The sequence below is a fragment of the Cryptomeria japonica genome, chromosome 10 (assembly GCF_030272615.1).
Source record: "Cryptomeria japonica chromosome 10, Sugi_1.0, whole genome shotgun sequence".
In the NCBI taxonomy this organism is placed as follows: domain Eukaryota; kingdom Viridiplantae; phylum Streptophyta; class Pinopsida; order Cupressales; family Cupressaceae; genus Cryptomeria; species Cryptomeria japonica.
This window is the reverse complement of record NC_081414.1, coordinates 644603396-644616461: the sequence shown is the minus strand read 5'-3', so window position 1 is coordinate 644616461 and position 13066 is coordinate 644603396.

Here is a 13066-nt window from a genome sequence, read left to right as displayed (position 1 = left end):
TTGTTCAAATCTAATTCCTAATTAATAGGACTAGGACTCTGGGGGCACCTTGGTCCTAGCTCACGACCAATACACCCCCACCACCTTGGTCCTCCTATTCAGGACCCAAATTTGGTCCCATCAACGGTCACTTCAATTGGGTGGGAATTAAGGTCCCATGTCAGCTTGCTCCAAAAATTGAAATAATTTTTGGATGGTTAAGTATAAATGGAGGCCTATCCCTCTCATTTGAAGTCTAAGATGGATGGATCTCTCTCTAAATTAAGCTCTAAAAAAAATCAATTCAAGTGAGAAAGCAATCAATAATTCGTCAAGAATTGAAATAGAGGTCAAGTCAAGTTCAAGCATTCAAGATGGCATCCATGATCAACCTTCCATGAAGATATTCTATGTAAAATCCTTAACCCTCGCCATGAGGATTCAATCAATATTCATCAAGGTATAAACTTCAATCACAAGAATTCAAATCTATCCTTTGCCTCAAAAGGAAAGTATTCTATTGCAATTCAATTCCATTTCCATTTTAATTTTCATTTCAATTTTAAGGTTAATTCCTAGACTAAGGTTTGACCTAAGGAAAACTCCTATCCACAATCCTATTCTATCTCAGTGTGTTTAGGAAATTGATTCAGGTGCTACGATTGAAAACTCTAACAGTATAAATGATGACAAACAAGATTAGTTTTTATAGGCATGAAAAGAAGAGGACCAGGTAGCTCCCACCGCCTTGGTCCTAAATTTTTTTTTTTTGATGATCTAATAGTGGATCTCGTGCGTCTCCCAGATCCAAAAAACATCCCTCTTGTCTGCTCAGAAGTTGCACAACCAAGTCGCCCTACCTTCCTAGTCCTGACAATTGAGCCTGAATTTTTAGCTATAAGTTTTGATCCATTTTTCCTTTTTAGATCTTTATCTATGGCTCTGTGAAGTCTGTAACATTCTATTATCATTGTTTTGGTTCAATTATCTATTGTTTGTTTTGGTTCAATTATCTATTATTTTACTCCATAAATTTAGAAATTCCAATCTAATTTCGACTCTCTAAAAGGGGAAACAACAAACAAGTAAATCCAATCAGTGTCTGAGGCTTTTTCCCTAATTTAAATATGGCTAGATCTATTGGGTTTTCAATTCCCCTTTTAAATGTAAGGTTGATATTGTGAAATTTTTGGTCTTACTATCCTAATTGGTGAAACCCTAATTTGACCTACCTTACATTTTGGTGAACTCGTCGCTCTTACATTTGCATTATTTCTAATTTGTTGTCTCAGATTTGATTTGTATGCACTTAAACATTCAAATTTACACTCATAGATCATATATGCACTTGAATTACTTAAATTTAGAGGTTAAATTCATAGAAACCCTAATTTATTATTCTAAATTGACTTGCGGGTTGCATAATTTTTCAATTGTATGCTTAGATTTTATTGTTATGACATGTTAGCTTTAGATTTAGATGCATCTAGTGTTTAATATCATTATTCACAATGTTTAATTCATTGGTTAATCAATCATCTTACAAAGAAATTGAATTGTTTAATCATAGTTTATATTTCAAAGCTTTGCATTCAATATTTCCTTATTTAAGCATGAGTTTTGTTACCCTTATTCCTACATCCAATATTCTAGTAAGAAAAAGTTATAGAGTTAGGGATTCCTAAGGTTTAAATAGTAGGGATATGGAGCCCCAGTTGACTAACATATTCCATGTGAATGTTGGTTCTTCCTCTAAACCCACACATGACATGCCCCACATCATGGAGACTCAATACCCTCATACTTCTCATGATGAGGATACCTCACTAACTAGGGTTACTATTGACCAATTGGAGAAGATTTATAATAATTTTGAAAATCCTCAACAATAGGTGGGTCGACAATACCTGGATAGTAAGGCAATCCCCATGATTGAAGAATTAAAAAGAATGGTTGAAAGTGACAAGGTAGGTATTGTATACATCTAAAAATGGTCCAAAGATAATTAATTAAATAAGCAATTATTTAATTAATCCCCCTTCCCAATTTAATTGAATTCACTAGAAATTTGATTAAATTCCCCCATTCACCTACTTATTAATAAATCTAAGGATTTATTTAATAGGTTCATTTCAATAGTCCCCTTTGATTAATTAATCCTCTCCCAATTTAATTCATTTCTTCTAATCACTTAATTAATTAAAACAAATCAATTTATGAGTTGTTGAATGTTAATTAGCCTTTTCCTATTATTTGAATTTTTAATTTCAAATTACCCACATGCCTCCTAACTTCTAACCACCTAACCTAACCATCCCCTAACCTAACCCATTCCACCTAACCTTGGGTTTAACTAGCCCTATCCTATCTTGCACATCCTAACCTCCTATGGTTTGGATATCCTCCTCTTGAGACACATGACACTTAGGTCACATGTCTCCTCCCTTGGACACTTGCCCTCTTATGAGCAAAGCTCCTTGACACTTTTCACCACAAAGATGACAAGTGTCCCTCCCTCCAACCTCTTCTCCAACCTCCTCCAATTTTACCCTTGATATCTTCAAAATTGATCTTGATCGTTGATTCCTACCACCTCACCCCTGGCCTTGGAAATCCTATAAATATCCCCCATTTTGGAGCACAAAGGAACCTATCTCATATTATTTTAGGCATTTTTATTATAGGAACATCTCATCTTATTCTAATCTATAGGCAATTGCATCTTAGATCTAGCTTAATTTGATCATTTTATAGCATAATTGTTCATCATATGGCATAATCAATCTCTTTTTCTAGGACAATCAATCTCTCATTTAGCTTAATCATGCATCTCATTATCTTAATTAGCTTCTTGAATCAATCTAACATAATCATACACTCATCTAGCTTGCACATCATATCATTTTAAATCTTCCGTCTAGGTGTAGTCAAGTCACTAGGATTGCTCATCTGGTTCTGAGAGCAAATTCATACTCGCAACTCTTAGGAGGTGATACGTCGCTTTGTCATGGTTTATCTTTGGTTTGATAATAATTTTCTAACCATGCTTGTAATGATCTATTGAGTGTTTGTGTTGTACGTGTAGGTACCCTACTTCACACACACGACATTTTGGCGCCCACTGTGGGGCCAAAAATCTAATTTCTTGGCCTCTCTCATCATCAAATCTTCAATCTAAAGGGTTTCTGGCTGGGCCTGTTTCAGAATCTCGTACGAGTACCTTTATAGTACCATACACATTTCTTTGTGCACTCGTACAGGCATGTGAGAATACTCAGGTATGTGAGAATAATTGTATGATTAGGTGATAATACTCGTACAAATTTCTACTTCTGTGTTTTCAAAATAGTTTGCAATTTTAGGGTTTTTGTGCTTCAAATTTGATATCACTAATGCTAACCCTTGCCCGATTTTGAGTTTTCTAGTAGCCTAACTAATTTTTATAGGACAATTGTCGAAGATTATGCTTTCCAAAGATTCAATTTATCAAAACAACACGATTACTAATGTATTTATTTTGCAGGTTGCCTAAGGAAAATAAACAAGACTTTGTGTATTCTTAAGTTTTCTAGGTACACTTATTTTGCTAATGGTTAATGAACATCTTGCTTTCTATGTCTGAGAAGTTATCTAAAAGGTATGAGAGTATTCTCTTGTCCGTTTGGACAATCAGAAATCCTGACCCTTGAAGCGCTTCTATGTTTGAGATTTGAATACCTTTAGCGGGCCTGTCACAGTGGGAAAAATTAATCACCCTTTGAGAATGACCCAAGTGAGTACAACTAGACCTAAGCTTTCTGAATCCCTCTAAAAAATAGGCCTCTCAGGATTAAAGTCCTAGAGGATGGGATTATTCGAGTTTTTTCTTTTGAGATCTCTCATATCGTACATTTAGTAGGGCCTCACGGTCTCAATCATGCTTGCGTGACTACTTCTTGTTTCGATACCTTGTTGGGCTATAGGCCTCAATCACGCTTGCACGAATACAAGGGGTAATTCCAAATGAAAATCCTTACTACGAACCCTAAGTTAGAAGCTACCCGATTCACCTCCAAAAGGGGGATAATCTTTGTGCAAGAGAGATAGTAACTCTCCCAAGACACTTGCCATATCTTGCCCCCATTAGCATTTGGAGTCGGATAATACAACATTGAGAATCCATTACATGAGACTCAACAACCGTATTATAATTAGCTATTACGTGTGCACCTAAGTTTGCAAGAAAAGGTTTTGTCTCTCAGCTAACTTCCTTAGGATTTAGCGTGTTGTGCTTGAGGTCACTTATCATATCATGTGTTTGCTGTGTTTTCATCCTTGAAATAGAAAATCAGACATCTAAAACTAGAAAATAGAATCAAAACATCAAACATTTTTGGTCAAAAAATTGTCAAAGTAAAATTTTTGTCTCTGCTCTATCCTTAGTCATACGAGCTTTGTAGTTTGTCGTACGAGAAAGCTAGTTTATCATCTGAATTTGTGGGAATTGTTGTATGAGTTAGATCAGCAAAAGATTATTTGTTATCAGTTGTCATCTGGTTTTGTGGGAAGTGTCATACGAGATAAGGCCTTTATCGTGTGATATTTCTAGTTTATCATATGGGTCTACCTAAATTATCGTCTAGGACTGTCTAAATTGTCATAGAAATTTCTGTCTCTCTCGGTCTAGAGGTGTCTTCTTGCATGTCTTTTCCAGATCTGTCATATTTGCTTGGTCAATTTACAGTGAGCATATACACCTACTATCTGTCATTTTGTGCTTAGATTTTCTTCTTGGTTCACTTGGTCAAGTTATCTTATGTCAAATTGGATTCTAGAACTAGACACCCCAAGATTTTCAAGTATTCACCTTCAACAAGTTCAAGATCTAACATCTCAAAGTGCATTATCACCTTCTTTGATGAACTGATCACTCAAAACATAGTTTCTCATCAGGATCTATCATCCTCTATCATAGAAATACAATGTTTGGTTAGGATAACCTTGTCCCATATCGTAGGATATATCATTCCTATTGGACTTGGTCTTATCAAAATCATCGTCATTGCACTCTAAACTGAAGATCAAAAAACTTACAAATCTAAAAATACTTGAATTATCTTTTCATGTCATATCACTCTATCATATCTATGTTGACATTTGTTCACTTATCAAAACACCTTCTAGATAATCGAATCCTTGCACAACATTCAACACACATATGTGCCCGTTTAACTAGAGCGCAGAGGCATAAGATCGAAGAAATAGAAACAGAAACATTCAGAATAGCGGAATATCATAGAAACATGGAATACCAAAGCAAAATACAAGAAGAAGATATAATAGGTCAACATATTAGAGAAATCAAACAAGTACAAAATCAAAAGCCAACTATGTCAAAACCTCACAAGGATTCAAATACATCTCCGAATGAAGGTGACTCTTTTATGCAACTCTTAAAGAGATCCCTAGGGGATTTTGCTAAGGAAGATCAAAATTGCGCACCTATGTCTAGCAATGGCTCATTCCCCAATAAGAAATTTGACTTTCCAAGGCATCTATTCCTACACCTCTTGAAAACTTGCAAGAACCTTCCATAGCATCCTCGCCAAACAATACATCCAATGATGAAGTTCCCCAAGGGATATCCATAATGACCATCAAACCTATTTCAGAGGATCATATTCAAAGTCCATCTCCTTTATATCTAAGCATTGATTCCTTGCAATATCCCCATAATGCTTCCTTTCAAATTGAAGTCCTCATTCATAGAACACTCGTTAAACGTGTCCTAATAGATGGGGGAGCTGGTTTAAATATTTGCTCATTGAGTCTTGCTTGTGCTCTAGGTTATTCTAAAGAGACAGTGGATCCCCTGAAAAGGATAATAGTCAAAGCATATGATGAAGAAGAGAGTTCCTCTAAAAGAATTGTGATATTACCCATCAGAGTGTGACCTTTGCAGAAAGACATAGCATGCCAAGTTCTAGACTTGGATTTATCATAAAACATACTCTTGGGAAAACCATGGATACATGACATACAGGCTATTCCATCAACATATCATCAGTGCCTTAGGTTTCCATACAATGCACAATAAATCACGATCTCAACAGACTCAAATCCATTATAGTGCTATAGTAATCTGAAACCGGCCCCAAAGGTTATTGTTCCACATAACAAAGAGACATCATCTTCAAGCACACAATCTTAGGGAAAATCATTTGCCTCGATTTTGTCAAGCATGGAGAACAAATGCAACTAAGAGATCTAGGGAATGAAGAATATTCACTATCACAGATACCACTTTCTCCTAAGTCTTATGAAAACCATCAAACTCTAAACAATAACCCATTGTGAAAAATCTTCCTATATTTGATGGAGCCTTTATCAGTTTTGGGACATTATCAGAGGAAACAAAAGACAAAGATGTACTATAGACAAAGAAAAGAAAAGAAGGTATCTCAGAACCTATACAACCTCATACTCAATAGGCTACAGACAAATCAGGCTTAGGGTATGGACAAATTACTCTACATGAAGACACATCTTATAAGCATCAAAAAGGTGAATATGATTAAAAAAAAGAGCAACTTGAAATTGAAAGGGACGAAGAAGACGTAGATGTTGATGTAGTCATGCATATGTAGGGAAAACGTTAGGAAATAGCCCACTTGAATTAGAATCACATTCAATTGACTTTGACTTAATCGAGGACGATCAGGAGCTACTTGCGAGAGATCATTATGATGAGAGTATCGTTCTAGACATTGAAATACATATCAAAAATTTTGACATCTCTATCATGACCCTTTATATCTTTGAAACAATTCAACCTGAGGATCCTTTACCCTTAATCCATCTTGCACTTATGGATTGGGAAATTGAACAACATACTACCATTGATACCTTTCCTAATGACCATGCCATATCCTTATATCTTAATGCAATAGAACCCACAACAACTTCCACTAGGGATTTCAACAACGCATCTTCCAATCAAGTGGGTGCCGAATCTCCTAGTCGCAAAAGTGAAAAAAAAGAAAAGAATATCAGGTCTAATGTTGAAAACCATTTATTGGCAACATTAGACCGAGAAAAAGTAAAAATAAAGGACACATCTAATGGTGAAAACCTCCTCGAGGCGCCGAAAGATGGGAGATTTGACACCTTACTTGAATATTATCAAGAGAGGTCATCTATCTTGATAGAACCAACAAATGCAATTACCATTGGCATAATTTATCTCCGTCCAACAATTTCTCTATCAGAACACGAAGTGAAAAAATATTTGGAACCCTTCAAAAGATGGAAAATTAATTTTGCCTGGTCATATGCAGACACTCTAGGGTTAGATCCATATCTTATAATACATCACCTGAATATCAGTCCAAGAGCAGACATTCTATTCATCACACCACAAGGTCATACAATTCCAAAATCATACAAATTAAGCTTTTCATGCACCAATAATATAGAAAAATATGAATCTTTGGTCACAGGAATCAAAATAGCCATAGAATGGAACATTACACAACTTCAGGTATTTGGAGACTCTGAGATCGTCATCAATCAAATCAATGACGAATATCAAACAAAGGATGAAAAGATAATGCCTTATAAGAAGATGGTTGATGATGTCAGGAAATACTTTGTCAAAATAACTTTTCAGCAGATTTTGAGGAACGACAACAAGGCAGCAGATGCCATGGCAACACTTGCTTCTCTCTTTTAGACAGAGGAAAATCAAGAGCGTTATGAATTCCTGGTGGAAGAGTTCTTTTACCCTGCACATAATTGTCCTGATTCCTAAACTATCTGTCACTTTGTTGGGCATGATTCCTCCCCCTATGGCCAAACTTATACATACCTAAAAGATAATATACTCCTTCCTGACTTGTCAAAAAACCAAAAGAGAAATTTCATCTGTCAATCTTCCCATTACACTATTGTCGCGGATACCCTTTTTAAACAAGGTATGAACGATACTCTCTTAAGATGTCTTGAGAAAGAAGAATCTAAGAAGGTCTTAAATGAATTCCATAATATTTGTGGCACTCATTCAAGTAGTCTTACCCTTTCAATAAAGTCATACGCTTGGGCTATTATTGGCCAACAATGGAACGAGATTGTTTTCAGATAGCTAAAACATGCAAACAATGTTAGATCCATGGAAATTTAATTCATGCACCAGCACAAGAGCTTCATGCTTTGGAAAGATCTTGGCCATTCTGCCAATGGGGTCTTGATCTAATAGGAAAGATACATCCTCCTTCATCCAATGCTCACAAATTCATCCTTGTTGCTACATAATATTTCACAAAATGGATTGAGGCAGTACCTGCCATCAATATTACATGAAAACAAATTACAACATTTATCTTGAACTACATCATATGTCACTATGGCATACCCATGACCATTATTACTAATAATGGGTGACCATTCAAGAATCAGGATGTACAAGAGCTATGTGAGAAATTCAAGATCCAACACATATTTTACACACCCTACTATCAACAAGGAAATGGGAAAGCAGAAGAATCAAACTAAACTATTCTGAAAATCCTCAAAAAGATAGTGAATGATGTTGGCATAGATTGGCATATTCAATTGAACCCTACTCTATGGGCCTACCATACTAGTATCCTCACACCAATAGGTGCCACACCTTTCTCTCTTGTCTATAGATTAGAGGCAATACTACCAATAGAAGTAGAGATACCTTCTCTACGTGTATCATTGAAAGACTTTATCCTAGATGAAGAACAACGAGTATCTAGACTGCAAGAGTTAGAATTGATCCATGGCAGTTACAATCACAAGGCCAAACCGAGAGAATTTAAAGTTGGAGAACTAGTACTAAAGGAAAATCCACGCAATCGGGTAGATCGAGAAAAGAAAGGGAAGTTTGAACCAAACTGGTTGGGTCCGTTTGTAGTCACAACAATATTTGGATTAGGAGCCTATTAGTTATCAACACAGGACATGGATCAACTCGAGGAACCCATCAATAGCATGCATTTGAAAAAGTTTTATGTTTGAACAAGCGGAAAAATAAAAAAAAGTGTAAAAGCAGCTAAATAAAAAATAGTGAAAAAACAAAAAAATTCAAAAACAGTGAAAAAGCAAAAAAAAAAAAATAGTGAAAAATCAGCAAATACAAAAACAACAAAAACAATGAAATCAAAAAGAAAAAAAAATCAATTATGAGAAAAACTACAATAAAAACAGATGGTGAAAATCTGGCAACATGCGCTATTTGTTAGCTAGCTCTTCTATCTATTAGTTCATGCATCCTTCCGCTTGCCTTCATTTCCATCAGCGCTGTTCATATCCATAATAAGCCTTTGTACATACACAGGCCTCACAGCTGGTTTCTCACCATGGTTTGGATCATTGGGTATATCACAATAAATTTGTTTCTAGGCTTGGGACAAAATCCTGCACCTAGTTGGGGGAAATTTTTTCCATAATTTTGAGCTTAATCAAACAGGTAAAAGATTAGTTAGACAACTCTTGTCAAGAGAAACTGAGACACATCCAACGTTGAACATGAGATCAAATTATGAACCATCAAATTGTCACATGTCCGTCTAAGAATGACACACACATATCAATGGATGATATCTTTTGACTAATGATTTTAACACTTTGGTTCAACTTTTACATATCTTGATTTTCACTATCATGATTTCTGTGTGACTCCAGGATGTCTCTGACTAGAGGAACAAGGAAGGAACATGATATTTTTCTTGTCTACTGTCTGTAAACTAATCATTCATATGTGCAAATTGTTGGCATTTCAATAGAAGGAGATTGTTGATATTCATTAAGGATATTGAGAAGGTTGTTGAAGATTTTTTGATATAACTGAAAAGGGATGATAACTATCTTTATAACATTATTTTGTCATTGATGTCAAGAAATTGATTTTCTGATTCAGTATGATGTTGCCATATCTTAAGAAGTATGTTTTGATGAGTATTAAGTGGTTGGTAAGTGACACAGTAAGAATGTGATGAATAAGGGGACAAATAAGTTATTCAATGGGCAACTACTATCGAGTTAGACAATGATGAGATCATGATGTTTAGATTGTTTTTATATCCTACATTTGTTGTTGATTGTAAGGTTAATACTATACTATATCACCGAGTAAAGAACCTAGTCAGTAAACCCTAAGGAACCTAGTTGGTAAACCCTAAGGTTATTGATATCGGTTAATGAAGGCGGAAGGTCTATCGAGTAAAGTTTAGTATTTACTGAGTTGCAACCGAGTTATGATAGATTGCATTGGATGGATAAAAGCATTATTTAATAAAGGATGCTGATGAGTTGGAGATGTATAAATGATTGGTATGCCATGCATGAATTTTGTTAAGGATCTATGGCAATGGAAGATCAGCAGGAAGATCTACAACGCAGATTGAACTGCAATAACCTTGTGCAAGTTCCAAGAAAGGAATGCAAGTCCCAAGGCAAGGTAAAACATTTTCAGATCAAAAGATGCATTGAACCTAGTCAAGATTGAAGATTTGATGGCTAAGATTGATCATGAGAAATGTTATCAAGGAGATTAAGCGGTTAGCAAATCATTTATAAATAACGAATTGATGATAAACAATGTATGTGGGCAACTGTAAGCATAGGGATGCTACGCAGTGATTACCGAGCAGAGAAGCTTGAAGACCTGTTTGAATAACAGAGTAAGGACCATAGCAGAGGGACAAGATAAGTCCTATGACAAGATTGTTTTGAGTAAAATAGAATCTTCTTTAGAATTTTAGATGTGAAGTTGTAGATATATTTTTATTATTGTTATTTTGTAAGTGACAGAAAATCTCTTAACCGAGTGGACTTAAGAGTCTTATTTGTAAATCCTCTAGCAAGGTGACATTCTAAATGAGTGCTCGAAATCCTTTGACAAGGTCACTTCTAACAAAGTGAAGATCCTAACAGATCTGAGGGAAATCCCTTAGCCAAGTCACATCTAGCAATGTGTTTGTAATCTTTAACAGGATTTGCTTTTAACTGAGCATACTCTAAAAGAGTATATTTCTTAGTGGGTCCAAAATCCCACAGTGGTTTTTCCCTATTTGGGTTTCCACGTTAAATCTGGTGTTATATGTGTTATGATGATTATGTGTTTATGAGTTTGCATGTTTAGTAGTTTTTGGTTATATTGCTGAAGTATAAGTTACCGAGGTTGAATCTGTTGATTTTATGGAAGATTAAGTTTGTATGATTCACCACCCCTCTCATCTTGTTAGCTATTGGCATCAGAACTTTACACAAATTTGTCTCAAGACATAATCATCAGAGTATCATTGAAGATATTTCCAATTTGCATATAGAAATAGTTAATACTACCTTTTTTATGCAAGCAACACTTAGGTCATCTTGGTTTAATTATACCTCGATGCTTGTGCTAACTTGCAATATCAAAATCTAGGAAAGTAGTGCTCCGGTCATCATGGTTTAATTATACCATCAATGTTTGCACTCACTTCCCACATCTTACAAAGCTCAATGATGACACAAAGAAATAATCAAGTGATTGGTTTGATTGCAGCTTTGCATTTCATTTGCATTTTTGCATTTACATTTAGCTTGCATTTCATTCTTGCATAGGATCTCAAAAGCTCATCTTATCCAAGGCCAAATCTATCGCATGAATCATCAATGTATCATCATAGGTGTATACACAATTAGAACGATGACTCATCTCTCTCTAGATATTGTCGACCCAAACTGAATCTTATGCTATTCCCTCATATGTACCCACATCAACATATCAAATTATTCCTACAATAGGATATCAACAAAATGTCAGTTCTTTATCCAATCAATCTTATCAATTATATCAATTGATCTCATCTGATCCATCCCATCATGTCCTATATAGGATGTATCTTTCCTGGAACCAACTGTTTTGATCATGTCATATAGGATACATCATTCTTGAAACTAGATGCTTTGATCATCTTTGTCTTATACAGGAGGTGTCATTCCTGAAAGACAAACTAGATCTTGATCTTATCAATCTAATCAATCTTATCAAACTCTATCAATCCTACCATTTAGAACCACATCACAATTATTAAAGAACTTGCACTTTCATGAATCAACAATGCAAAAATCAAATTATTTCTAATGGGGAAATCAATTTCGCAATGATCCAACCACTGCAAAGGTCAATTATCTCAATTGATCTCCCGAGGGGGCATCATCCTATCGTAATTTATCAATCAATGTCTGGGGCATCCTATCAAACCAATATCACATCAACATCATCAAAGTGAGATTATTCTTTGAATCAACATGTCATCACACCTCACTTCAAAGAGGGGCAACATGTATACACCTAAAAATGGTCTGAAGATAATTAATTAAATAAGCAATTATTTAATTAATCCCCCTTCCCAATTTTATTGAATTCACTAGCAATTTGATTAAATTCCCCCATTCACCTACTTATTAATAAATCTAAGGATTTATTTAATAGGTTCATTTCAATGGTCCCCTCTAATTAATTAATTTGAATTAATTAATCTCCCCCATTTAATTCATTTCTTCTAATCCCCTAATTAATCAAAACAAATCAATTTATGAGTTGTTGAAAGTTAATTAGCCTTTTCCTATTATTTGAATTTTTAAATTCAAATTACCCACATGCCTCCTAACTTCTAATCACCTAACCTAACCATCCCCTAACCTAACCCATTCCACCTAACCCTGGGTTTAACTAACCCTATCCTATCTTGCACATCATAACCTCCTTATCCTAACCTCCTGTGGGATGGATATCCTCCTCTTGAGACACATGGCACTTAGGCCACATGTCTTCTCCCTTAGACACTTACCCTCTTATGATCAGGGTCCTTGACACTTTTCACCACATAGATGACAAGTGTCCCTCCCTCCAACATCTTCTCCAAGCTCCTCCAATTTGACCCTTGATATCTTTAGACTCAATCTTAATTGTTGATTCTTGCCACCTCACCCCTGGCCTTGGAAATCCTATATATAGCCCCCATTTTGAGCATAAAGAATCCTATCTCATATCATTTTAGGCATTTTTATTACAGGCACATCTCATCTCATTATC